At 46.8% G+C, this 27,816-nt stretch overlaps 2 protein-coding genes across 2 annotated transcripts in view; one reads left to right on the top strand and one right to left on the bottom strand.

Moving 5' to 3' along the window:
- SAXO3 (stabilizer of axonemal microtubules 3) overlaps positions 1-27,816 on the bottom strand; it is a 75,045-nt gene that overhangs the window by 21,027 nt on the left and 26,202 nt on the right. The window lies entirely within an intron of this gene.
- The window catches only part of LOC130294663 (protein kinase C and casein kinase substrate in neurons protein 1-like), a 115,581-nt gene continuing 103,980 nt past the window's right edge, over positions 16,216-27,816 (top strand). The window contains exons 1-2 of the mRNA XM_056544853.1: positions 16,216-16,345; positions 17,709-17,791. The gene's annotated coding sequence lies outside the window, so the exon portion shown is untranslated. The remainder of the gene's footprint in view (positions 16,346-17,708; positions 17,792-27,816) is intronic.

Genomic DNA, 27,816 nt, shown 5'->3' with positions numbered 1-27,816 from the left:
TATACCATTAAAAAGTTATCAAAAGTCAGATCAAAACAAAAATGGTACCACTAAACTTGAGATCACGGCACAAAAAATGAGTCCTCATACCGCCCTGTACGTGGAAAAATAAAAAAGTTATAGGGGTCAGAAGATGACATTTTTAAACATATAAATTTTCCTGCATGTAGTTATGATTTTTTCCAGAAGTACGACAAAATCAAACCCATATAAGTAGGGTATCATTTTAATCCTATGGACCTACAGAATAATGATAAGGTGTAATTTTTACCGAAATATGCACTGTGTAGAAACGGAAGCCCCCAAAAGTTACAAAATGGCTTTTTTCTTCGATTTTGTCTCACAATGATTTTTTTTCCCGTTTCACCGTGGATTATTGGGTAAAATGACTGTCACTGGAAAGTAGAATTGGTGACGCAAAAAATAAGCCATAATATGGATTTTTAGGTGGAAAATTTAAAGGGTTATGATTTTTAAAAGGTAAGGAGGAAAAAACAAAAATGCAAAAACTATAAAACCCTGCGTCCTTAAGGGGTTAAAGGGGTACTCCGGTGCTTAGACATCTTATCCCCTATCCAAAGGATAGGGGATAAGATGCCTGATCGCGGGAGTCCCGCTGCTGGGGACCCCCGTGATCTTGCATGCGGCACCCTATTTATAATCATTCCCCGGAGCGTGTTCGCTCCGGTTCTGATTACCGGCGACCACAGGGCCGACGGCGTGTGACGTCACGCTCCGCCCCTCAATGCAAGTCTATGGGAGGGGGCGTGATAGTTGTCACGCCCCCTCCCATAGACTTGCATTGAGGGGTGTAGCGTGAGGTGACACGGGGGCGGAGGCGTGACGTCACACGCCGCCGGCCCCGTGATTTACAGTAATCAGATTATAAACGGGGTGCCGCATGCAAGATCACGGGGGTCCCCAGCGGCGGGACTCCCGTGATCAGGCATCTTATCCCCTATCCTTTGGATAGGAGATAAGATGTCTAAGCGCCGGAGAACCCCTTTAAGTGTTCCCATTATTTTTTTGAGCTGTGTATTTATAATGGATGTGGATGTGGTTTCTGTCTGGTACAGGATTTGAGTGGACAAAAAATTCAACAAAACAAACGTAACCTGCCAGAGCTCTGACACTTGTCAACTAAGGCTGGAAACCCTGTACTTAGTGAGCCATAGCTAGGCTTGTAATGCATAGAAAAGCACACTAGGTGGTGCTATATTCCGCAATCCTGATTTCTAGTGCGTTAATGAAAAGAAGGACATTTTGGCAGGAAGGAAAAAGCAAAACTTCATGCAGTTAGGAGTGATCCAAAAACTACACAATTTGCATATGAAGACGTATGTATACAGCAAATTAGGTGTAGCCTTCCAGGTCTAATCGCCTCATTTCTTCTGTGAATGAAGGTCATAAACATTTATTCTGCCAAATCATAATCTATTACATATGTATATCACATAGTCAGATATAAGCTTTCGGTGCTGAAAAGGCTACTTAAAGGGGTACACCCCTGGAAATGTTTTTTTTTTTTTTTTTTAAATCAACTGGTGCCAGAAAGTTAAACAGATTTGTAAATTACTTCTATTAAAAAAAATCTTAATCCTTCTAGTACTTACCAGCTTCTATTTTCTCTACAGGAAGTTCTTTTCTTTTTGAATTTCCTTTCTGTCTGACCACTGTGCTCTCTACTGACATCTCTGTTCATTTTAGGAACTGTCCAGAGTAGAAGCAAATCCCATAGCAAACCTCTCCTGCTCCAGACAGTTCCTAAAATGGACAGAGGTGTCAGCAGAGAGCACTGCGGTCAGACTGAAAAGGAAATTCAAAAAGAAAATAACTTCCTGTGGAGCAAATAGTAGCTGATAAGTACTAGAAGGATTAAGATTTTTAAAAAGAAGTAATTTACAAATCTGTTTAACTTTCTGGCACCAGTTGATTTAAAAAAAAAAAAAAAAAAAAAGGTTTTCCAGGGGAGTACCCCTTTAAGGCTGAGGTAACATCTGTGTTGGAGGTTCCAGATTCCATCCAAAATCTCAGACAACCCAGTGCAGTGTATAGAAGAAAAATGCATGTACAATAAACCAAACTGCGAGCAGTAACTAAACTAGTTGTGCCAAGTGCTCAGAGCAACCAGAAGAATGGCCGTTCCCTTTGTCATACGTTCCTCCCCCTCTGACATCTTTATAGTCTTGTTCCACTGGCTGTTTGCCTTTGATTGTTTCGATTATTTCGTATAAGATTTCTTTTCCCCATAAAGCATAATGCCGTATCCTACTACGTCTTTAATTTGCCTTTTTTTTTTTCTTCCACGATAACAATTCACAATGTGTTTCTTTTTTCGGTGTGCGATAATTGACGTTCAATTTGTTTGAATTTGCTCTTTTATTTCAATATTTCGTATTGGCTGTGTACACTGTTTTTCCTTTATGGATTTTATTTGGAAACTGCAATAAAAATTATAGTTATTAAAAAAAATAAGAGAATGACTGTCAAAAGTTCAAGCATACAGTATTGTTCTGCTGTTCTGTTGTGTAATGTTTGGGGTAAGCAGTACTGTGTTGGCCAAGTGGTAATTCAGGGACCTTGGCCCTTGGAGAGGCACCAGGGCCATTGTTCAAGATGTCCCGTTCAGCACTGCCAGCATCTAAAAAAAGACTGAACTCGCCTGCCGCCACTCTCAATTCCCCGCTATCGCCTCTCCAGTCCACCACTGCCGTCTTCTTCTTGGTTAACTGTGGCAACGCGTCACACTAATTATCAGTAAATGGCGCTCAGCCTATCGCCGGCCAATAAGGAACATCAGTTCGGTCAGCAGTTGGCTGAGCGGCAATGTGAATTGAGCCCTGGCACGGCCAATGGGTCACAATACTTATCAATAAATTGCCGGCCAAACCAATGCCCCACATTGGCCAGCCATAGGCTGAGCGGCAGTGTGATGAATTGAGCCCCGGCACCGCCAACGCGTCACACTATTTATCAGTAAATTTACGGCCAAACCGATGCCCCACATTGTCCGGCAATAGGCTGAGCGGCAGTGTGAATTGAGCCCTGGCACCGCCAACGCGTCACACTATTTATCAGTAAATTGACGGCCAAACCGATGCCCCACATTGGCCGGCCATAGGCTGAGCGGCAGTGTGATGAATTGAGCCCCGGCACAGCCAACGCGTCACACTATTTATCAGTAAATTGACGGCCAAACCGATGCCCCACATTGGCCGGCCATAGGCTGAGCGACAGTGTGATGAATTGAGCCCCGGCACTGCCGGGGCTCAATTCATCACGCTGCCACTCAGCCTATTGCTGGCCAAGGCGGGGCATCGATGCTGCCGGGAATTTACTGATCAGTAGTGTGAGAAAAAAGATGGCAGCGGAGGACTGGAGCGGCAATACCAGGGCACCGAGAGCGGCAACAGGCGAGTTCAGTTTGTTGTTTTAGATGCTGGGAGCCCGGACGTAATGCACAAAAAAGTGTACTTCAGTGCAATCTTCTAGTACAACAATGGAAGCACAATTTTTCAGGGGGAATTCACATCACGCTTTGTGCCTCCAAGGAACGGACATGTTAGCGGATGATTTTGAGCTTTCGAGTATCCGAGCTCAGATCAGCAAGGGCCCCAAGCACACAAATGACCCAAACGTAGTCACCTAGCGATTAGCTTTCGGTAATTTTCGGAAATTTTCTGAATGTATCTCAGTTAAGCTTGGACTGAAAAACATGGTTTGCAGAAAAATGACCCAAATGTAGTCACTAGGGGGGAGATTTATCAAAACCTGTCCAGAGAAAAAGTTGCTGAGTTGCCCATAGCAACCAATCAGATCGCTTCTTTCATTTTATCAAAAATGAAAGTAGCGATCTGATTGGTTGCTATGGGCAACTCAGCAACTTTTCCCCTGGACAGGTTTTGATAAATCTCCCCCCTAGGGGAATACGTTTAGGTAATTGACTTCAATGAGGCCTGTGATGATCTGAGCATGGGTACGTCTGGAGCTGATTTTGAGCTTCTGTCGATGTATCCGTGCTTCAGAGGCACAAAACATGATGTGAACCTGGCCTTGGTAGAACTGCCACTTTTAGCAAAGGAAGGTTTATCTGGGATATAGAGAGGTGTCGGCTACTTGAGAGTGTGTCTGACTAGTTTCTTTTGTGTCTTCCCTGAGGGGGAGTGTGATCTCCTTGGTTGGCTCCCAGGGGTTTCCCAGAACGTAAATGTGACTCACAATTAATTTTTGGGTTCTGCAAAAAAAATAAAAAATAACAAAGGTTTTAGTAATATAAATTAATCCATTCCACACTTTTTAATCCCCCATTTTCCCATTTTTTACACATCCCAGAAAAAATGGCGTTAAAGGGGTACTCCACAGGAAAACATTTTTTTTTTATTCAACTGGTGCCAGAAAGTTTAACAGATTTGTAAATTACTTCTATTAAAAAAAATCTTAATCCTTCCGGTACTTAAAGGGTACCTCTCATCAAAAAAACTTTTGATATATTATAGATTAATGTATGCAGAACAACTTCACAATTGCATGTTATTAAAAAAATATGCTTCTTTCTATTTAATTTTCCACTTTGAAGAAATGACCACTAGGGGTCTCCCTACCAGTCCTGGCAGCAAGCATTTCAGACTCATGCTGGAGTCCTAAACACTACGAGCTGCCAGTCTTCTTTGTTCACAAAGGAGAACACTCAGAGCTGCCAGCCTGCTTTGGTCACAGCCTGTTTGGCTGTGAACAAAGCAGGCTGGCAGCTCTGAGTGTTTAGGACTCCAGCATGAGTCAGAAATGCTTGCTGACAGGACTGATCGGGAAAAATACAATAGAAAGAAGCATATTTTTCATTAACATGCTATTGGAAAGTTACTCAACATTCATTAATCTAAAATATATCAAAAGTTTATTTGATGAGAGGTACCCTTTAACAGCTGCTGTATGATCCACCGGAAGTTCTTTTCTTTTTGAATTTCCTTTCTGCCTAACCCCATTGCTCTCTGCTGACCAGGAACTGTCCAGAGTAGGAGCAAATCCCCATAGAAAACCTATCCTGCTCTGGACAGTTCCTAACGTGGACACAAGTAAAAGCAGAGAACACTGTGGTCAGACAGAAAGGAAATTCAAAAAGAAATTAACTTCCTGTGGATCATACAGCAGCTGATAAGTACTGGAAGGATCAAGATTTTTTTTTAATAGAAATAATTTACAAATCTAATTAACTTTCTGGCACCAGTTGATTTAAAAAAAAAGGTTTCCAGAGTACCCCTTTATAAAAAGCAATCAAAAACTCTGATCAATACCAAAATGGCGCTGATAAAAGCTACAAATTATTGCACAAAATTTAGCCTACATACATTTTTGTAGACAGAAAAGTAAAAAAGCTATAGGAATCAGAATATGGTTGTTGCAATTCAACTCACAAGGTTTACAGACCTGGATTTAGGGATTTTCTGCCATTCTTTTCTGCTGAACCTGTCAGGTTAGGCTGGGTTCACAACACGTTTTCTCCCATACAGGAGCGCATAGGGTAGGGGGGAGCTGAAACCTCGCGCTCCCGTATGCCTTTCTATGCGCTCCCATATGTAATTCATTTCAATGAGCCGGCCGGAGTGAAACGTTCGGTCGGCTCATTTTTGCGCTGTATGCGCTTTTCCCACGGACCTAAAACTGTGGTCAACCACGGTTTTAGGTCCGGTTGTAAAAGCGCATACAGCGCAAAAATGAGCCGACCGGACCGAATGTTTCACTCCGGCCGGCTCATTGAAATGAATTACATATGGGAGCACATAGAAAGGCATATGGGAGCGCGAGGTTTCAGCTCCCCCCTGCCGTATGCGCTCCCGTATGGGAGAAAGCGTGATGTGAACCCAGCCTTATGCCAGGTTGGATGGAGACAGATGGTAGAAGTCATTTTTGGGTCTCTCCAGAAATGTTCCATTGGGATCAAGTCCGGGCTCTGTCTGGGCCACTCAAGGACATTTACAGAGTTGTCCCTAAGCCGCTCCTGTGTTGCCTTAACTGTGTTCTTAGGGTCATTGTCTTGTTGGAAGGTCCAGCCTGGGGCCAGAGTGCTCTGGATCCGGTTTTAATTAACAATATCTCTGTACTTTGCTGCATTCAGCTTTCCCTCAACCCTGACCATTCTCCCTATCCCAGCCACTGAAAAACACCCCTACAGCATGATGCTGTTACCGCCACGCTTTGGTGTAGGGATGGTATTGGGTAGGTGATAAGCAGTGCCTGGTTTCCTACAGACTTGACAGACAGAATTGAGCCCGAAAACTTTAATCTTCTTTTCATCAGACCAGACAATCTTGTTTTCCACAGTCTGAAAGTGCTTTAGGTGCAAACTCCACGTGACCTTTCACGTGTCTTGACGAGAGGCTTTTTCTGGCCACTCTGCCATAAAGCCCAGATTGGTGGAGTGCTGCAGTGATCGGTAACCTTCTCCAGATCTGTGGCTCCGTGCAATCCTGTCTCTGAGCTTTACAGGCAGCTCTTTTTCTCATCATGGCTTGGTTGTTGCTCTGATACACATTGTCAGCTGTGAGACCTTACATAGTTACGTTTGTGTATTTCCAAATCTTGTCCAATCATCTGAATTTACCACAGAAATTGGAGGCCCCAGAGCTAAAAATTATGTGTCATAGTAAGAAGTCTGAATACTTATGTCCATGCAAAAGTACCGCTCTCCTTGCTCTGTCCTTGTGACTGTGATGGTCCTATAACATGCCTCCAAAATGTCCAGATTTAGGTGGAACAGTCCCACTTTTCCCATGGTTGCTGTCCCACTTTTGTTAGCCATTGTCTCGCTTTCAGACCCCAGCTTTGACAAAACGAAGAGCCATTGGCTCCTTGCTCTATCAATCTTTCTTGTGACCGCTGGATGCATTATTCGGCAGCCAAAAGAGGCCACTCTCCCCCTTTATGCTCCAGCACACAAGTGACATCATCGTGCGCCGGAGCGTGAGCTGAGAAAGAAGAGAAGAGCGGCCATGATGTGGACTTCGTGGTAACCAGCAGGTTTGGTGAATGTTTTTCTTTTTAGTTTTATTAATCTTGGGGGAGCAACTATCTATATGGGGGCTGCTACTTACAAAAGAGGGAAGGGCAACTATCTACAAAGGGCCAACTATATAAAGGGGGGAACCTATCTTCAAGGGTCACCTATATACAGGAGGGCAACTATATACAGTTTGGCACAATCTACAAGGAACCAGTTATATACAGGGGGAAACTATACAGAGTGGTACCTATCTACAAGGGGCCAGCTATATACAGGGGGCACCTAACTACAAGGGGCAACTATATACAGGAGAAGCAACTGTTTACAAAGTGTCATCTATCTACAAAGGGCAACTACCTAGGGGATTTGCTTATAGGGGAGTAATTGTCTCAGGGGGTCTTCCTACAGGGGGCAGCTTTTTCCAAGGAATATCCCTACAGGAGAACGTATTTTAGGGGGTTTTCCTACAGCGGGTAGCTATCTTTGGGGGCTCTACCTACAGGGGGTAGCTATCTAGGGGGGTCTACCTACTTGGGGTACCTACATAATGGGGGAAACTACATGAAGGGACCTGTCTACCTACTTAGTGACCTAAGTATTTAATGTGGGGGACCTACCAACTCTTTCCCAACCAACTTATCTACCAAGTCTACTATGTGGGAAACCAAGAGGGCATTATTACAGTTTGGGGCACTATAGGTCTTTGTAAAGTGCGGAGGCTTAAGTTTTCTTCCCCGGAAGGTTCTGCAGAGACGACTCATGGCTGGAAGAAATCATCATTATGTTCTGGGCTGGATGGAGAAGAAAAAGGAAAGTCAAGGACTCCGCTCAAAGAAGAAGTCACCTGTGAGTAACCAGATGTAACTGCACTGTAATCACTTATATGGTCCGTCATAGCAATGATAGTGGTTATGGTGTGGTGGTATTAGTTAGGCATATAGGGGCATCATTGGATTTAAATGCACTGTAATCCCTTATATGGTCTGTCGTGGTAGTGATAGCAGTTTTCAATATAGGTCCTCCTATACTCTGGTGACAGGCTGACAACATTATTGCTGTTAATGATTTATTCCCATTTCACGTCTGTTGTGTTATATACAGCGGTGGGAGAATATTGTAGAAGAAGAATGGGTATGGTTAGGACGTGATGGTTAACACCATGGCTTGTCCCTCTTTGCTCTCAGCAAAAGTTTGGGGTATGCTATAGACTTATTGTGTGTCACATTGTGTGACTGTCTTGATCACATGACAATGAGCTGGAAGAGAACGCACCACGCACGCACGCACGCACGCACGCACGCACTTCTCCTGGCTCGTTCTATTGCTCGCTTGGTGTCTGATCCATCAAAGCATTTGATATGTGATTTTACACATAAGGTAGTATTTATAATGACAGACATTTCAATCTCTGGTCCTAACGAACAAGTGCACTGGATGAAGATGACCCAATTTATTAAGAGATCCAGGCAGATACAAACCGAATAGATTACTGGAATAATTTCTGCTCATTTCTGCCATTATAGGCGATCCACTGGGCCGAGAGGCTGCAAGGCACTCCAAGCCCGGCTTACTTTTCCTGAAAGTGACGCCAAAGAGTAAAAGTCACAATATTTTTGCACAAAATAGGATTAATTCAAATTTGAAGGTTTACAAAGGATTGGATCTCTGGATTATTGTGACTGAGTTAGGGAAGAATTCTAGAAGAAATTACACCAAAAACACTTTCTTTTTTAAATGCACATTTTTATTAGGGCACACTTACTCTGGTATTAGCCACATTGCACTTGGACATGTACCTGAAAACAGTGCCCAGTCCAGGTACAAATAACAGTAAATCAGGTACAGTGGTCCCTCAAGTTACAATATTAATTGGTTCCAGGACGACCATTGTATGTTGAAACCATTGTATGTTGAGACCAGAACTCTATGGAAACCTGGTAATTAGTTCTGAAGCCCCAAAATGTCATCCAAAAATAGGAAAAGGTGAGGATTAAAAAAAAATAAGTTGATAACTAATATAGATAAAGCAATTCCTCACATATAAAAGTAAGAAAGATCTGCTGGGAGCTGTAAATCACTGTCTATGTCAGTGTTTCCCAACTAGAGTGCCTCCAGCTGTTGCAAAACTACAACTCCCAGCATGCCCGGACAGCCAAAGGCTGTCCGGGCATGCTGGGAGTTGTAGTTTTGCAACAGCTGGGGGTACCCTGCTTGTGAAAAACACTGTCTATGTAGAGGATAGGAGCTTCTTCGGGGGTTTTGTACAGCACACAGTGTCCCAAAAAAGTAACATGGAGTCGCCCTCACCTGGTGTCCAGGTAAAGAGTACAGAACATGTAATACCACCCTGTACTGTTGGGGGCGCTACCAGTCACTGCATACACTTCAGTAATACAGGGGTTTTACCAGTGAATGTCCATTCTGATTGGTCGGTTCTTCCGTCCATTGACATGTTTCACAGATCTGGACTGTCTGTAGTATTGTATGTTGAGTCTGGTTTCAACTTACAATGGTCCAGAATAGACCATTGTATGTTGAAACTATTGTATGTTGAGGCCATTGTAAGTTGAGGGATCACTGTACTAGCCACGGCCCTAATGCCTTTATAAAAGTGTCTTAAAGGGGTACTCCGCTGCTCAGTGTTTGGAGCAAACTGTTCCCTCCCATAGACTTGCATTGAGTGGGCGAGGCGTGATGTCATGAGGGGGCGGGGCTATGATGTCACAAGCTCCATACGGCTCCAGCGTTCAGAACAGTTTGTTCCAAACGCTGTAAAATTGTTAAATGTATTCTCCAGGTCAGTATGATTACAGCGATGCTCCATTTCTAAAGTTTTTGTATTGTTTTACTACTTTTATAATGAAAACATTTTTTGTATCAACAATTCAGGCTGGTGGTAGTGTAATGATATGGGGGGGGGCGCATTTTATTGGCACACTTTGGGCCCCCTTAGTACTAACTGAGCATTGTTTAAATGTCACAGCCTACCTGAGTATTGTTGCTGACTATGTTCATCCCTTTATGACCACAGGAGCAGATCTCTATACATGTTAAGTGCCAGCCGCTATCTGCAGCTAACACTGACCATAAATGACTGCCATCAGCGATATGTCTGATGTCTGCCATTTAACTATATAGATGCCACCATGAATAGGAGGAGCGATGTTGGTGTTGATATAGTTCTATGCTTTGTCATTAGTGGTGCAGGGGTCCTAATCTAGGCTGCCTCTGTGACTGCCATGACAGATCTTTCAGAGGGGGCAACAGGAGGGACGGTTATATCAGTAAGGGGAGGTGCAGCATATGGGAGAGTGACAGCATTGACAGGAGGTGCAGCAGGAAGGAGAGTGACAGCATTGACAGGAGGTGCAACAGGAGGAAAGGTGATAGGAAAGACAGCGGAAAGGAGGGTGACTAGAGGTGCAGCAGAAAGGAGGGTGACAGGAGGTGCAGTGGAAAGGAGAGTGACATCTGTGACCGGAGGTGCTGCAAGAGGGATGTTCACATCAGTACAGGGAGGTGCAGCATGAGTGAGGGTAACAGGAGGTGCAACAGGAGGAAGGGTAATAGGAGTTGCAGCGGAAAGGAGGGTGACAGCAGTGGCAGGAATTGCAGCAGTACGGAGGGTGACAGCAGTGACAGGATATGAAGCAGGAGGGAGGGTGACAGCAGTGACAGGAAGTGCAGCAAGAAAGAGGGTGAAAGAAGGTGAAGCAGGAGGGAGGGTGACAGCAATGACAGGAGGTGCAGCAGGAGAGAGAATGACAGCAGTAACAGGAGGTGCAGAAGGAGGGAGGATGAAAGCAGTGACAGGAGGTACAGCAGGAAGAAAGGATGACAGGAGATGCATCAAGGGGCCTAGTTATTTCAAGTGCCACCTGGACAGGAGCAGGCAGTAGGGCAGGGGCCTGGTGTACAGTCTCCCCCCCCCCCCCCCTCACTCCTACATGCTGTATGGTAGCACCCCCAGCACCAACCTGGTTAGCGGTGGCAGTACAGAGTGCTCTCCTTCAGCTGCATCCCGACACTCTCATGCTCCTGATGTCAGTTTCTTCTGCAGGTTGGGAAAGCACACAGTGACGAAGGCCAGGCCAGTTGGAAGATCATCCCCCAGTCCACGCTGCCAGAAGCCTTGTTACAGTTACCAATGGGAGAGTTCCATTCCGGTTAGTCAATCTGTCCGATGTGGCTACAGTCTTGGCTAAATACACTCCAGTCACCCAGCCGTATCTTCTAGAATCAAAGGGACATCTTAACAGAACGCAAGGTGGCCCGACAGCGGACGGCCCAAGCGACTCCGGGATCTGCTGTAAGTCCCCCTGAGCCCTGGTGGGCACAACTCCAAGTGGGAGACAAAGCCACTCCGAGAGATCAAGTCAGTGGAGTCATCAGTGTCACCAAGAGGCATCACAAGGCTTTCAGTAAGCACCCCACAGACTTTGGATGTACATCCATGATCCAGCATTGGATTCTGACAGGTGACAGCCCACCTATCAAAGAAAGACATCGTCCGGTCGCACCAGGCATGTATCAAACCATTAAGACGATGCTGGTTGACATGAAAGACTCGGACGTCATTTAAGAGAGTCAGAGTCCCTGGGCAGCGCCCCTTGTCTTCATCAAGAAGAAGGATGGGATCATCCATTTTTATGTTGACTACAGGAAACTGAACAATGTCACGCATAAGGACGATTTTTCCCCATCCAAGAATCGAAGAGTCACTTACAGCCCTCGGGTCGGCTGCCTACTTCTCCACCTTTGACTTAACCAGTGGGTATTGGCAAGTGCCTATGGCTGAGGAAGACCGAGAGAAGACAGCCTTCATGACACCCATGGGACTGTTCGAATTCAAGAGTATGCCTTTCGGGATGTGCAATGCCCCTGCTATTTTCCAGCATCTGATGGAGCAGTGCCTGGGCCAGCGTCCTGTTGTACCTAGATGATGTCATCATGTACTCAAAGTCCTATCAGGAGCACCTGGATCATTTGTCAGACGTCTTCCGAGTCTTGATCCAACATGGGCTGAAGATTAAGCCAAGTGTCATCTGCTTAAACCTCAAGTACATTACCTAGGTCATGTTTTCAGTGCCGAGGGAGTTCAGCCTAATCCTAAGAAGATAGAGATTGGCAAGAACTGTCCTACTCTGCTAACAGTGAAAGATGCAGGAGCTTCCTGGGATTTGCCAGCTACTACCGTCGCTTCATTCTCCCCTTCGCCCAGATTGCAGAACCCCTCACAGCTCTCTTACAGGGTACGGCTAAAGAGACTTACAGTGGAAGACTACCTGTGGAGTGGGCCAAAGAGCAAGGAACAGCGTTCCAAGCTTTTAAAAACGTGTTGACAGAGCCACCCATCCTGGCGTATCCAGACTAGTCAGCCGTTCTGGTTGTATACTGATGCCAGTTTTGAAGGTCTGGGAGCTGTCCTGTCCCAAGTCCAAGAAGGGTAAGAGCGAGTGATAGCCTATGCCAGTTGTAATCTGTGAGGAGCAGAGAAGAACAATGCCAACTACAGCACTTTCAAGCTGGAACTCCTTGCCCTTGTGTGGGCCATAACTGAGAAGTTTAAAGACTACTTGGCTGCCACGCCGTTTACTGTCTACACAGATAATAACCCATTGGCCCATCTGAATACTGCCAAACAGCGTGGGGCCTCAAGATTGGCCAACTACAACTTCACCATCAAGTACAGAAGCGGCAAGTCCAATGTCATTGCCGAGGTATCTCAAATGACTCCCGGCGAAGGACCACCTATCGAAGACGAGTGGGAAGATGTGGAGATGCCCCCCATTTTACCAGAAGTTTGTGAGTCAGAATATTGTGACCACCCTTGGAGTGGGGGAACCCAGGTCCGAGGAGGTCCAGGAAGACCTATACACCTGGAAGACTCTACAAGACGAAAGTTGAGTCATGGGGGATCTGTTGGACTACCTTATGATAAAAAAGGTACCAACCTGTCTACGCCGGGCCCAGAGCGACTACGAGTTGAAGCGTCTGTGGCGACAGAGAAAGCGACTGTTCGTGCACAAGGGACTGTTGTACCGAAACTCTTTGGATCCGGTTTCAGGTAATCAACTTCATCAGATCCAGGTTCCCTGAAGAGACGTGGCGATGGTCCTCAACGCACACCATGATCAGTCGGGACACTTTGGAGTCCACAAGACTGAAGCTACTGTCAGGCGAAGATTCTACTGGATTGGGATGCGGAACGACATTGAGAAATGGTGCAGTGAGTGTGCCGTCTGCAACGACACCAAGAACGTGTGTAAGGATGCCAGAGAACCCCTCCATTCCATCCAGAGTGAAAGGCCTAACCAGTTGGTCGTGCTAGAACATGTCAAGTTGTCTCCTACCCGGTCCGGGTACACTTATGCTCTCGCCATGGTGGATCACTACTCCAAGTGGGTTGTCGTAGTGCCAGTTAAAGACCTCACAGCCAAAACCACGGTTCAGATGTTCTACTCTTATTGGGTACAAATCCTTGGGTGTCCGGAGTCTGTCCTAATGGACCGAAGAACGACCTTTGAGGCCCAGCTCTTCCTGGAGCTGTGTCGGTTTCATGCCGGCAAGAAACTCCAGACTACTGCTTATCACCATCAAGGGAACGGGCTCTGTGAGCGCATCAATCAAGTTTTTATCCACATGATGTGAGCAGCATCAGTGTTAAATCACGAAGAGGGGCCCCGGTTGTTTCCCGAATTGCTGGAAATTTACAATAACACAGTTCACTGTTCTACGGGATACTCCCCGTTCTTCATGATGATGGATTGACACGGACAGCTGCCAAAAGATTGAACGTTTGGACTACAAGCTCCCTTCAACAACTTTACACAAGCTTCTATGGAGTGGGTCTCAACAAAAAGATGGGGGAGGTTCAACAGAGGCAACAACAAGACTACAACCGTCATGCCTCCGACAAACTTCTCCAGTTAGGCGACAAGGTTTGGCTGTGGAAGTTCCCAAGGACCCACAAACTGGACTCCATCTGGGAAACAGAGCCTTACATGGTGATGGACGTACCCTACCCAGACTCAGATGTGTATGCAATCCAGAAGCCAGGGTACGAGCCGCAAGTCATCCATCGTAACAGAATCAAGTTATGTCACAAAGAAGACCTACCTGTGCTTCTTGTACCTCCTCCACCAGCTGTCAGACCTACTCGACAGTACATGTCTGGAGAGGGGATCCATCCATCCATGGATGTCCCCATGTTCTCTCCCAGCCAAGCTGCAATCTTCGGTATCAAGCCATCTCAGGGGCTGGTGCAACCAACTCTAGTCACCCCACCAGCTCCAGTCCTGTCACCTTTGGCACCAGTCTACATTCCGGTCTCCATGTATCCTGTATCCTTGCCAGTCAGTCCGAGTCCAGATAGTCCAGAATCAGCTCCAACTCTGGAAATGGATCTTCGAGAGGCCTCTATCCCTCCAGTCATGTCAAGAGCTCCCAAAGAGGGAAGTGCTCCTGAATCCCAAGAGGTGGTGCTGCATTGGTCCCAGTGGTCCACGCAAGGTCAAATACCAGCAAGATACAAAGATTAAAGTTTAATATACAGTAACGTTGTGTACTACACCTAGTCATCAGTACACATAAAGTCATGTACAAATGTGTCATGTACATTAGGGCTGTAACAATCACCACAACACAGTCCGTACAAATGTCCTATCTCTAAAATGTCTAATGTAATTTTTGTGTCCGTGTGCTCAGGATACTTTGCTGGCCAGAAGGTATTCCTGTTCCCACAAAACCACGTAACAAATAGTCTAAGGTAACAAATGTCAAATTTTAACTAAAACAAAAAGTGTCCAGCATAAGAAAGTGTCTAGCATAAAAATAACTAGTGTTCTGGGGGAAAGTGAGTGATGCCAAGGGACCCCAGTAGCCAAGGCATTGGGCAGAAAGCCTCCAGCAACCCAATCCACCAGTGTTATGTCTTAGTAATGTATAAAGTGTTGTTATGCATAGTCAAATGTCATAATATGCCTAGTCAAATGTCATAAAATGTAGTCATAGTCCATAAGTCGTGTTATTCCATAGTCATAGGTATGTTAATATTATACATAATCCTTGTTCTCCAGTACACCTTATTCTCCGTTATACAAAACAAATGTAAAGGACCTTTGATATGGTCACATGGTTGTTAGTCACATGATAATGGTTGTCACATGTTAAAGTCACATGTTTTGTTACCCAGAGAGCACCAGGTGACCAGATGACCTGCAGCTAGCCTATGGGCTCCTTGCAGAGCCCCCTTTATAAGAGGGGGAGGTACTAGAATCTCTCTCTTCCAGCACACTTTCTGCTGAGGTCAAGTCCAGTCCAGATGTCTCAGAGCCAATGTCCAGCACATCTGGAGGCCTCAAGCCTAAATTGCAACCACATGTCAGTAAGTCAAGTCATCTCTGTCTGCTGTCACTATCTTCAGTCAAGTCAAGTCTATTATAGTCAGTGTGGCTGTCCTAAAGTCTGTCATAGTCACTGAAAGTCCCAGCAAGCTGTGAGGTCCCCTGTGTTACTGGTCACCTCTCTGGGATCCTGGCCTAGCTGTAAAGACTGTACCATCTGTCTACCTCAGTAAAGCTACCGTTAACCCTGACCTGGCCGTGGACTATTATTTGCCCTGCCTAACTAGGACTAGCGGTGCTACCGTTCGGGTGGTTCTCGGTTAAAACCACGCCTTGGCGTCACGAACACGAAGGGGTTAACAACACCTGCCCCATACACCCCACTTCACACCCCGTGGCTTTGCCAGACTCCGCTACCGCTACTCTGCTGGAGGAATTACTGCAGACCACCACAGGGATAGCACAGAGTAGTGTCCCTCTTGGCACAGGTAGCTCAGCACTAAATTAAAAGGTGATACATCAGTCGCCGGGTGAATCTAATTGCTATAGGCCGCCATCAGTGCTTAGACAGACAAACACCTAGGCACCAGGATGAAATTCTCAATCGCCATGGTGACCAGGTGCCTGGGATTTGTCGAGCCCTTGCTAAGATCCAGTTGTTAGTTAACGAGGGCAACAATGTCTTGAATGAAAAAGCAATACTGAATGGGTAACCGACAAGGAATGGCCGGTCTATGAGAAAAACTGAGCTACTTTTTACCAAATTACTAGTAATAGCTATTTTGGAAGTGACCATTTTTATTTTTAATATGCTTTGTTTCGCTCCCCAAACCTTTCTTAGTGAAACCCACTTTAAGAAATCGGACTCTTGACAGCTTCATACATAAATAAACTGCAGTGGAGATTCAAAAGTCCCATCAAAGAGGGTCTATGAGGCAGCCGAGCCTTGTGCCGGGTGGGGCACAATTTATTCTTAGCTCAACCAGCTGTCGTCTGGAATGCAGTAAGTGTAGGAACAAGGCTTCATAACGCCGGCACCATGCCAACAGATCCCGGGTCCCATTGTCAGCCCAGGTTTTTTCCTTGATAACAGCCATTGCTTCTGTATTTCTAACCCAGTGTTTCCCGACCAGGGTGCCTCCAGCTGTGGCAAAACTACAACTCCCAGCATGCCCGGACAGCCTTCGGCTGTCCGGGCATGCTGGGAGTTGTAGTTTTGCCACAACTGGAGGCACCCTGGTTGGGGAACACTGTTATAACCTATACTCTTAAAGGGGTACTCCGCCCCTAGACATCTTATCCCCTATCCAAAGGATAGGGGATAAGATGTCAGATCGCCGGGGTCCCGCTGCTGGGGACCCCGGGGATTGCTGCTGCAGCACCCCGCTATCATTACTGCGCAGAGCGAGATTGCTCTGCACGTAATGACGGGCAATACAGGGGCCGGAGCATCGTTACGTCATGGCTCCGTCCCTTGTGATGTCACGGCCCGCCCTGTCAATACAAATTTATGGGAGGGGGCGTGGTGGTCGTCACGCCCCCTGCCATAGACTTGCATTAAGGGGACGGTCCGTAATGTCATGAGGGGAGGAGCCATGACGTCACGCTGCTCCGGCCCCTGTATCGCCCGTCATTACGCACAGAGCGAACTCGCTCTGTGCAGTAATGATGGCGGGGTGCCGCAGCGGCGATCCCCGGGGTCCCCAGCAGTGGGACCGCGGCGATCTAACATCTTATCCCCTATCCTTTGGATAGGGGATAAGATGCCAGGGGCGGAGTACCCCTTTAAGGGGTATTCTAGGAAAAAAATACTTTTTATATATATATATATATAATATTGATATATATCAACTGGCTCCAGACAGTTAAACAGATTTTTAAATTACTTCTATTAAAAAAATTTTTAATCCTTCCAGTAGTTATCAGCTGCTGAAGTTGAGTTGTTCTTTTCTTTCTGACCACAGTGCTCTCTGCTGACTCCTCCGCTTGTCTCAGGAACTGTCCGAAGCATTAGAGGTTTGCTATGGGGATTTGCTCCTACAGTTCCTGAGACAAGCAGAGGTGTCTGCAGAGAGCACTGTTGTCAGAAAGAAAAGAACAACTCAACTTCAGCAGCTGATAACTACTGGAAGGATTACGATTTTTTTTTAAATAGAAGTAATTAACAATCTAAGTACTTATCTGTTTAACTTTCTGGAGCCAGTTGATATTTAAAAAAAAAAAAAAAAAAAAAAGTTTTTTCTTGTAATACCCCTTTAACATCTCAGCTGGCAAATGATGAACAAGACTGGATAGGTTGTGATCATAAAGAATAATTACATATCTACAGCTACAGTCATCAGAAATTATGTTTATTCCCTCCACAGATTCCATATCAACAAACTATGGAAAGCAAAAACAAGCAAAAAGGCTGGAGAGCGGATGGCAAGGCAATGCAGACAAATTTCAGGTGAGGAGAAACAACCACTCCCCTCAGGCCTGGACAGCACCTCTTATCCTCTATCCATGTGTATCTCACTTAGGCCCCTCTCACACTACCATTAGGCACCTGTCATGAGCTCACGTCAGAAAGTCCCCAAAACGGTTGTCAAGAAATCCCATTCATGTCAATGCGGAGAAGCTTGAAAATATACCCTTTGTAGATGGCGCTGCGGCTCCTTCAGAATGACGAAAAAGAACCAATGCTTGGTTTAAGGTTCACAGTGGAACCATTTTTATTGGGTTAATAAAATGGAAAAAAAAAAACATGCGATGACGTGTTTCGGGAGGATGCCTCCCTTCCTCAGTTCCTGATCTGAGGAAGGGAGGGATCCTCCCGAAACGCGTCATCGCATGTTTTTTTTATTTTATTAACCCAATAAAAATGGTTCCACTGGGAACATTAAACCAAGCATTGGTTCTATTTTGTCATTCTGAAGGAGCTGCAGCGCCATCTACAAAGGGTATTTTTTCAAGCTTCTCCACAGTCTATCCAGGACAGTGCTACTGTTTCCTGCTACCCAGAAGGCCTGGCAGCGACTCCGCACCTTCAGTACCCCTAGGGTTATATGCCTGTACTATCTTTTCTAAGGTGAGCGGCCATCTATATGGTTCCTGTCCAGCTCTGGACCACTTTAGCTCCTGTTACCGAGGGTAATACACCAGGCGCCAGTATCGGTCTCTCCATTTTTTTTCTCCCCAACAGATTATTCATGTCAATGGGATTTTTTGACCATCCTGCTGCACCAGTTAGGTCCCGTTATGACTAACGTCCGATATTTTTGATGGCACAAAAGACAGTGCATGCAGTTAGTTTTATCCCATCAAAAATAACGGTGGAATAATGGCCGTTAAAATTCTAACATTAAAGTCTATGGGTGACGGATATTCACAATTGACATCCGTTAGTGTCCGTTATTTTAACGGCCGTTATGATCCGTTATTTGTACTGCGCATGCTCAGAACATGGAAATAAAATAATGGACATTAAATAACGGATGAAATAACGGTGATAACGGATGAATATGTCCGTTATTTTGACAGAATGCCCGTTAAAATAACGGACATTCGCCATCCATTAGCATCCGTTATGTTCAGTTATTTTGTCTATCTTTTCATGACCTCTTTCAGCAGAAAAACGTCTGTCACAATGCAGGAACATGATGGTAGTGTGAAAAAAAGCCTTAAAGGGGTACTCCGGTGGAAATTTTTTATTTTTTTTTAAATGAACTGGTGCCAGAAAGTTAAACAGATTTGTAAATTACTTCTATTAAAAAATCTTTATCCTCCCAGTACTTGTTAGCAGCTGTATGCTACAGAGGAAATTCTTTGCTTTCTGAATTTCTTTTTTGTCTTGTTCACAGTGCTCTCTGCTGACACCTGATGCCCGAATCAGGAACTGTCCAGAGCAGGAGAAAGTCCTCATAACAAACCTATGCTACTCTGGACAGTTCCTGACACGGACAGAGGTGTCAGCAGAGTGCACTGTGGACAAGACAAAAAGAAATTCAAAAAGCAAAGAATTTCCTCTGTAGCATACAGCTGCTAATAAGTACTGGAAGGATAAAGATTTTTTAATAGAAGTAATTTACAAATCTGTTTAACTTTCTGGCACCAGTTGATTAAAATGTTTATTTTTTTTCACCGGAGTACCCCTTTAAGCTGGAGTCTGCCTCGTTCATCCTCTCCTAGCCGGTCTTCATTCACTTTGCCCATTTGTTTCTACAAACTAGCAGCAATGATACCAAGTTGAGTAGCAAAAATTAGATTTATTTAAAACATCAATATATAAAACACAAAATAAACAGATCTGACGCATATCACGGTTTTAACTCCTTCCTCAGGAATAAAATACAATGTCTGTGTCTGGGTCAGTATGATTACAACAACACCAAATGTATATAATGTTATTAAAGTTTTAGTAGTTTGGCACAATAGAAGCACTTTGAGGGGGTAGGGTTGTTTTTATAAACCTTTTTTTTCTTTTTTTTTTTTCTATTACTTTTTAAGTAGTGCCATAAGGTGATTTTCAGCAGCTATCTTATGATCACTCAAATAATATACCTCCAGCACGGCTATATACTGTCACATACAAGGCTGCTATGAAAACCATTGGTACCTGGCGATTGTGTTTTCAGACTGGCCTTGGGGCTCTCAGACCCCCACAGATCCATTATATGAGCTCCAACAGTTGGTATCAGTCTGAGGAAGGGGAATTTGTACTTACGAAACAAGTAACTGTTGTTTTATTTTATCATGTCAATATTATTATATTATATCAATTTAAGTGAGTATGTGCTTCTTTGCCACTGGGACAATGCCCTACACACTACACCTGAAGTACTACACTAGGTGAGAGGCCATTTGGCTGGGAGCTTGACCTGTGCGGGTCCATAACCTACATTATGGTATTACATTAGATGCTGTCCTCTCTCTTTTTGTTTTTTTCTCTTGTTCTAGCCGTAAAAAGGTGGCAGCCTGGCCCAAAGCCCCTTAGTGACTGCCGTAAAAAACATGTATGGGTGGTCACTAAGGGGATAAATTGCATGGAAAATTCCAGAAAATTATGTAGAGTCTTTAGATAGGCTCATGTGAGGTAATTGGAGGTGTAGCTATGACAGAATTTAAAGGGGTATTGCGGGCAAAAACATCTTATCCCCTTTCCAAAGGATAGTGGATGAGATGTCTGATTGCAGGGGGCCCGCCGTTGGAACCCCCCCCCCCCCCCCCCCGCGATCTCCCTGTAGCACCTACATACTATGCGAGGCTGCTTCTCCAGGCTCAGAAACCTCCAGGTTTCTGGTACTGGAGATGTGGCGTAACGCCAAGCCTCCTCGCAACGTCACACTACGCCCCCTCCATTCATGTCTATGGGAGGGGGCATGACGGCCGTCATGCCCCCTCCCATAGACATGAATGGAGGAGGCTTGGCGTGAATTTACATCTCCAGTCCCGGAAAACCGGAGGTTTCCAAGCCTGGAGACGCAGTCCTGCATAGAATGCGGGTGCTGCAGGGAGATCACGGGGGGTCCCAGCAGCGGGCCCCCTGCGATCAGACATCTTATCCCCTATCCTTAATACTGGGCATCATCGGTGATGTCCGGTATTAGCCATGGGTCCTGGCCATTGACGGCCGCCGGAACCGACCCGATATGATGCGGGGTCACCGCGTGACCCCGAGTTATATCGCAGGAGCCCGCGCAGGACGTAAATATACATCCTGCCTCGTTAAGGAGTTAAAGAACAATAAAGAAATCCTGTAACATACAACGCTCCACCAAGCCTTGGACTAGACATGACACAAATTAGTTTTGCCTGTAGTATTGAAGGATATTTTTTCAGTAGGTAGTGGTAAAATATGCTTGGGCTGTTGATAACCCTGGCGTCTGGTCGACATCTTAATAGTAATGCCTCCTCCCCCTGTGCTGAGCCTGCTATGCTGCAGAATTTAACTCAACTCTGCCACGACTGGTGGCGAAACGCATGTAGTTTTGGTGCTCCCACTTGGTCCTGTGATGGGGTCCTGGTAGCTGTTATGCACACATTAGGGATTGAGTTCAGCTGCATAGGCCACACTTATTCACACCGCATTATGATTTGCATTTCCTTTTGCTTGCTATTTTGTACACATTTAGAGGTTGTTTATATTTATTTACAATTTACCTTTATAGTATCTGACATTGGTCATTTCATGTTTACATGGCATTGTGAACTGTACATTGCGTGTTTTCCTTTTATGTTGCTAGTTTGATGGCTCCTATTATTAGCTAGGTATCATTTTTGTTACTGGTAGAAGTATTTTTTCTGCTAGCATTTGTGCAGCTGACATCCATTATATATTAGTAGGACCCGTCTTTGTGTTGTATTATTTTATTCATTTATGTGGGTTAGTGTTGTAAGATGTTATTTTATCCTCCACTTGTATTCCTTGCTTCTAAATGTTTTTAAATGTATGTGTACCTTCTGTGTCTGATAAAATTGGCATTTTTTGGATGTGCATTGTTTTATAGTTGTTAGCTCCTTGGTTGAAAAAAAATTAGGAGGTGACTATTTACCTCCATTTCATTGTTTCTCAACCAGGGTGCCCTAAGCTGTTGCAAAACTACAACTCCCAGCATGTCTTTGGCTGTGTGGGCATGCTGGGAGTTGTAGTTTTGCAACAGCTGGAAGCACCCTATTTGGGAAACACTTTAATATCTATTTATTTATTTATTGATCATTCATCTGTCTTTTGCATATCTATTTGTCTATCTCTCCCAATAGGGCCCCTACTCACTAGATGCCAGGACTGGTTGCGGGCCATATCTATCTATCAATGTATCTATTTATCTCATATCTATCTATCTATCTCATATCTATTTATCTCATATCTATCTATCTATTTATCTATCCAACTCATATGTATCTATCTATCTATCTATCTCATATGTATCTATCTATGTCATATCTATGTATCTCATATCTATCTATCTCATATCTATTTATCTCATATCTATCTATCTATTTATCTATCCATCTCATATGTATCTATCTATCTCATATCTATCTATATCATTTCTATCTATCTCATCTATCTATCTATCTATCTATCTCATATCTATCTATCTATCTCATATCTATCTATCTCATATCTATCTATCTATCTATCATTTCAGAAGGGGGGGGGGGGCAGGCTTTGAGCCGTGTAAGGGGCCCCATAAACTCTGATGGCAGCCCTGATCAGGATCACCTGGTTCTCTCTGCAAGGCTTCTCTTAAAGTAACAGTAACACTGGGAATGATCATTGGCAGCATAGCACAATACATTATACCCTGGCCTGGAGCATTGAGCACAGAACAGAGACACCAGACATGCCTGAAGCAACATTTAGCCAAAAGGACAATATCCTGTACTTAGACACCACAGTAAGTATCATTGTCATCAGTGTCACCTGCACTACAAGCCTGCACCATGACTATGGGAGATTATAGCTGCCTGGTCTCAGCACTCTAACCCCTTTTACTCAACCATCCCCCACCATTAAAGACAAACACATATTTCTTGGTGCAAAGGCCACTGCAGCCCAATTTTATTTTCCAACAATTAAAACATTGTAACTTTTATAAATAACTCTGTATGAACATCATACAACAATGAAAAACTTGAACAACCCCATTTGAAACATAAATAACATAGAAGAGGACCCAGAGGCACCGTCCACTCCAAATCCATCCATTAACTTCCTGAGGGCCTCCTACTTTTACCCCCAGCCGTCCAACACCTGGCCTGGGAGCACCCCCTTCAGAGCCCCGTATCCTCTCTGGGCCCCCCTAGCCACAGAGACCGTACAACTGAGGCGTGTACCTCCACGCCCCATATTACCTTCCAAATTACCACCGTACAGTGATGCCTCTAGGTCCTTCTTCTGCCCCTTCCACAACGCAGGCGGGTGACCCCTTACCCGACTACGTTCCGCCACACAGACACTGCGCGTCCTACCACCTCCTTGATTTCCAGAAACCAGAGATCCATACCAAACACATTAAGTTGTACCCTGTTCGAGTCCATGAACTCGGTTCTCCCTTCTCCAGCTCCATGTGCCGAACAACTATACCGCCATTCCGGGCCACAAACTGACCCATCGCCTTGTTTACTTTGACCCTAGCCCTGTTCAGTCCAGCCACCGATCTAGCTCTTCTCCACTTCTTCCTTGGCACCACCATGTCAGACCAAATCAATATTGGCCCCGGCATGGCCGACCACAAACTAAGCAGATTCAGCTTCATGTCCCGCAGCAACACTCTCGATGAGCGAAAACCCAGTTCGTTGCCCCCAAGGTGTACCACCACGATGTCAGGATCCCTATCCATCCTAGCATAGTAGTGGACGCAAGGCAATAACTCCGGCCACCGCATGCCGCCCTGCCCCAACCACCGAACCTCCACCTCCTCCCGTGGAAACCCCAGTTGCCGACCAGTAAGATGGACGGCAGCTCTTGACTCCCCCCTGGACACGTAAGAGTGCCCCGCGATCCAGACCAAGCACTTCAACGAACCTGAAAGAAAAGAAAAACAGATACCAGCCACAGAACAACTCATCAATCACAACAAATGAGGCCGCACATACAGTTTAAAACGATCAGAGTCCCATCTCCCAATACGCTTAATCAATTTCGGGCCCCAACCCCCACCGAGATGCCTCGGTCGCAGCGCCAATCCGAAAGGAATGAGAGCTGTATTCCTCCGCCCCATAGCCAGCCTCTCGCAAGCACTTGCGGAAGACAGCCGTGCATTGGAAGCGGGACAAAAAAAAAACATCCGCATGCACTAAAAGAGGACCCAAAACCGGCGGACGCACCGACAAGAACTCCGGGTAGCCAGCCACCGGACACACCTCCGACCCTTCCAACGAGGCCAACCTTACCACTCTCCCCCTGCCTGCCTGGTCCGTCTTAAAACGGCACAGCAGGCATTCCAAAACCCCATCCACAAGCCGGACGTCCGCAAAAAGGAGTCCCCCAGCCCGAGATTTACTGGGAGCCACCAGCTCCGAAATCCAAAACGCCCCAAAAAACGCCAGGGTGAAAGCCAACCGAAACTAAAGGACCTCATAACGGGAAGTACCCACCCCTTCCAAACGCTGCCCTAATTCCAAAAAAGTCACTGGCTTCCTGGTATCCCTATGAACGACCACCTTCCGGAAACCCTTAACAGCCTGACGAACCAGAAAGCATTTCGTAACGTCCGGAAGCCCCTTCGCTTTAAACCAAAAGGCAAGTGCCGACAGCCGCCGGCCCAGCCCAGAAGGGAAGACCCCTTTGCAAAATGCCCTGCCCACATAAAAAAAGAACAGCCGCCTCCCACTCCGAATTGGCCACCCCCAGGCACAAACGCTCAACCAACGCCTCCCAATCCGCCCACCAGCGACGGTACGTCACCCAGGTATCCCCACTCACGGACGGGCTGACCAGACCCATGGCCAACGCTACACCACATTCCACATCCAGTCGGGACAGGAGACCGACCCCTCTGCAGCCTCCGGCGCCAACTCTCGAAAACGCTCCCACTGAAAACGAGAGAGAGCATCAGCGACATCATTAGCAGCCCCAGGAACATGCAGAGCAACAAAGTGCAAATTCAGCTCGAGCCCCTTCAAAACTAGCCTACGCAGCAAACTGTGGAAACAGTGGAAACACACCTTCCTGCCTCTCAATGAATCGCCCCAATCTGCACTGCTACAATAATGGGAAATAGCTCCAACAATGCCAGGTTCCTCGTCAGCCCGGCCGTCTTCCAAGCCTGTCTGCAGGCAACCTGCGTTCCATAGCCACCGTATCTATAACTTTCCCTAAAAACGTAACAACCGTTGCGGGCCCCTCTGTCTTATCGGGGGCCAGTGGAACCCCAAACCAGGCCGCCACCCGCTCCATGGCTTGCAGCAAGAAAGCACAAACCAAGGACCCCGCTGAACCGACAAACAAGAAGTCGTCCAGGTAATGCAACACAGAATTAACCCGTGACTCCCGCTTAACTACCCACTCCAAAAACGAACTAAAGTGCTCAAAATAGGAGCAGGAAACAGAACACCCCATGGGGAGGCAAAGGTCAACAAAATACTTCCCCTCCAAGCAGCAGCCCAACAGGTGGAAACTATCCGGATGGACCGTAAGAAGGCGGAAAGCGGCCTCAATGTCCGTCTTTGCCAGCAATTCCCCCGCACCGCATCGCCTCACCCACACCAGGGCGGCATCAAACGAAGTATACGACACAGCACAAAGTGGCGGATCAATACCGTCATTCAACCACGAGAGAGGTGATGAATGAGGCGAAACTTATTGGGTTCCTTCTTGGGGACCAGCCCCAACGGAGAAACGCGCAAGTCAGGCAACGGCGGGGAGCCAAAGGGCCCAGCCATGCGGCCCAACCGCACCTCCTTGAATAGTTTTTCCTCAACCAACCTTGGACGGAGCCGAGCGGAAACCAAATTCCACACCGCCCCAACTGAAACACCCGCAACACTAGGAATACGAAAACCTTCCGAAAACCCCTTACGCAGTAACTCCGCTGCGGCTCTATTTGGGTAACGGTCGAGGAAAGGCACCATCCTTTCCACCGCCACCGGCGTCGCCCCTCTTAAAGTCAGCATCGCCGGCTTTCCCGCCTCCCTTCTTGAAACATCGTGACAGGCCGTGAGCCCCGCCACACTCGGAACACTCGTGCCGAAAACGGTACTCTGTCCCGAATTTACAGTTCCCTTGATTAAATTGCCAGCACACCCCTTTTGCGCCACCCCAGGACCTAGCTGGGCCTGACCCCTGCCCCCTTCCCGAAAGGACTGTAAAAATTTCATGAAAATTGCAAAATCTGAAGGGACAGATGTTACAGAACTACAACTCCCGGCATACCAGGGCAGTCTAGGCATGCTGAGAGTTGTAGTTTGGCAACATCTGGAGGGCTACCGTTTGGGCACCACTGTAACTGTGGTCTCCAAACTGTGACCCTCCAGATGTTGCAAGTTGCAGTTTGCCCTTGCTGGGAGTTACTGGGAGTTGCAGTTTGGCCTTCCTAGTGGTTGCCACTGTAAAGATCACTTTACTTTCACTTTAATTTCCCCCCCCCCCCCCAACGTGGTTTCCCTACCTGAGCCAGGATCCAGCAGTCTCCAGTGACGATCGAGGATCCCCAGGAATCTTCTCCTCCAGTTACCCGCCTCCATCTTCTCTCTGTCACTGACAGCTCCGATCATCCCTATTTTCTGGGTGATCGGGTCACCAGAGACCCGATCAGCCCGGAATAGTAGAAAATCGCATGTCTGAATTGACATGCGATTTTCTGCGATCACCGACATGGGGGGGTCTCAGGACCCCCCTCGGCGATGTGCCGGGATGCCTGCTGAATGATTTCAGCAGGAATTCCGGTCCGGTCCCCAACCGGCTAGCGGCGGGGACTGGAATTCCCACGGGCATATGCATACGCCCCACGTCCTTAAGGACTCGGGATGCAGGGCGTATGCATACGCCCGGCGTCCTTAAAAGGTTAAGGTGCGCCCCCAATGGGCCCTCATAACAGACGTACACCTCCCCCTCGCATGGTCAGCCAAACGCACATCCCCACCAAACCCAGACGCAAGTAACACAACCGACAGCCCCGCTACTGGACCACCCGTAGGAACAACACCGCTCAACACCTCGGCCCCCTCAACCCCCGCAGGAGGAACCTCACTTAGCCTAGCTATCCCCGTCTCCCTTACTGGGTCCATCTCCGCCGCTGCGCCCCCACTGGATGAATTACCCCCCCAGGGCCAGGCCCTGCGCTACACTGCCCGCCCCCAAACAGTCGCAGGCGACCCCCCCAGCCCCCAAACCCCCGCCTGACACTAACGCCTGCAACCCGCTAAGCAACAGTTGAAGACCCAACAGACTACCTCTCGCAACCCCCGGCCCCAAGGAGAAAGTGGATGACTCACTGGACCCAGTCGTCGAAGGAACACCGGCCGTAACTCCCGTCCCAGAAGATCTGCGCTGGTCCAACGGAGAAGCAGAGGCCAAAGAGCCCGCGGAAGCAGCTGAAGCACTCACTGAAGGCACCGGCCTGGAAGAGGCCGAATCCCGGACCACTTGAGAAGGAGGGGGCTGTGGCCCACCCCTCCCGCTGTCCTGCCGCAAAGGAGCATCAGCCGCAGGGGCCGACTCTTCTTCGCCTAATTCCAGCAAAATGTCGTCGTCGCTGATGTCAGAGGGAGCAGGGCCCAGGACCCCCTCCCGCACAGGGGACGTATGCTCCTCCGGCAGGTAAGTGGCCACACCGTCCTCCTCGCCTCCAGACCCGGCCGGGTCCGTAGCCATAGCAGCCTGAAGGCTTTCCAGGCCTGAAGAAGCCCGCCTCCCCTCCTGGGGAACGGCCGGAGCAGTCACTCTGCTGGACTCATTGCTGAGGCCCTGCCCTTCAACAGCAGCAGGGGACCGATTTTGGGCCGCTGCCCGCTCCACATTGCTCCAAGAGCCAGCATGGACGCCAC

The sequence above is a fragment of the Hyla sarda genome, chromosome 10 (genome assembly GCF_029499605.1).
Source record: "Hyla sarda isolate aHylSar1 chromosome 10, aHylSar1.hap1, whole genome shotgun sequence".
Taxonomy (NCBI): domain Eukaryota; kingdom Metazoa; phylum Chordata; class Amphibia; order Anura; family Hylidae; genus Hyla; species Hyla sarda.
The sequence above is the reverse complement of the archived record's forward strand: the minus strand, read 5'-3'. Positions and strand labels throughout refer to the sequence as shown.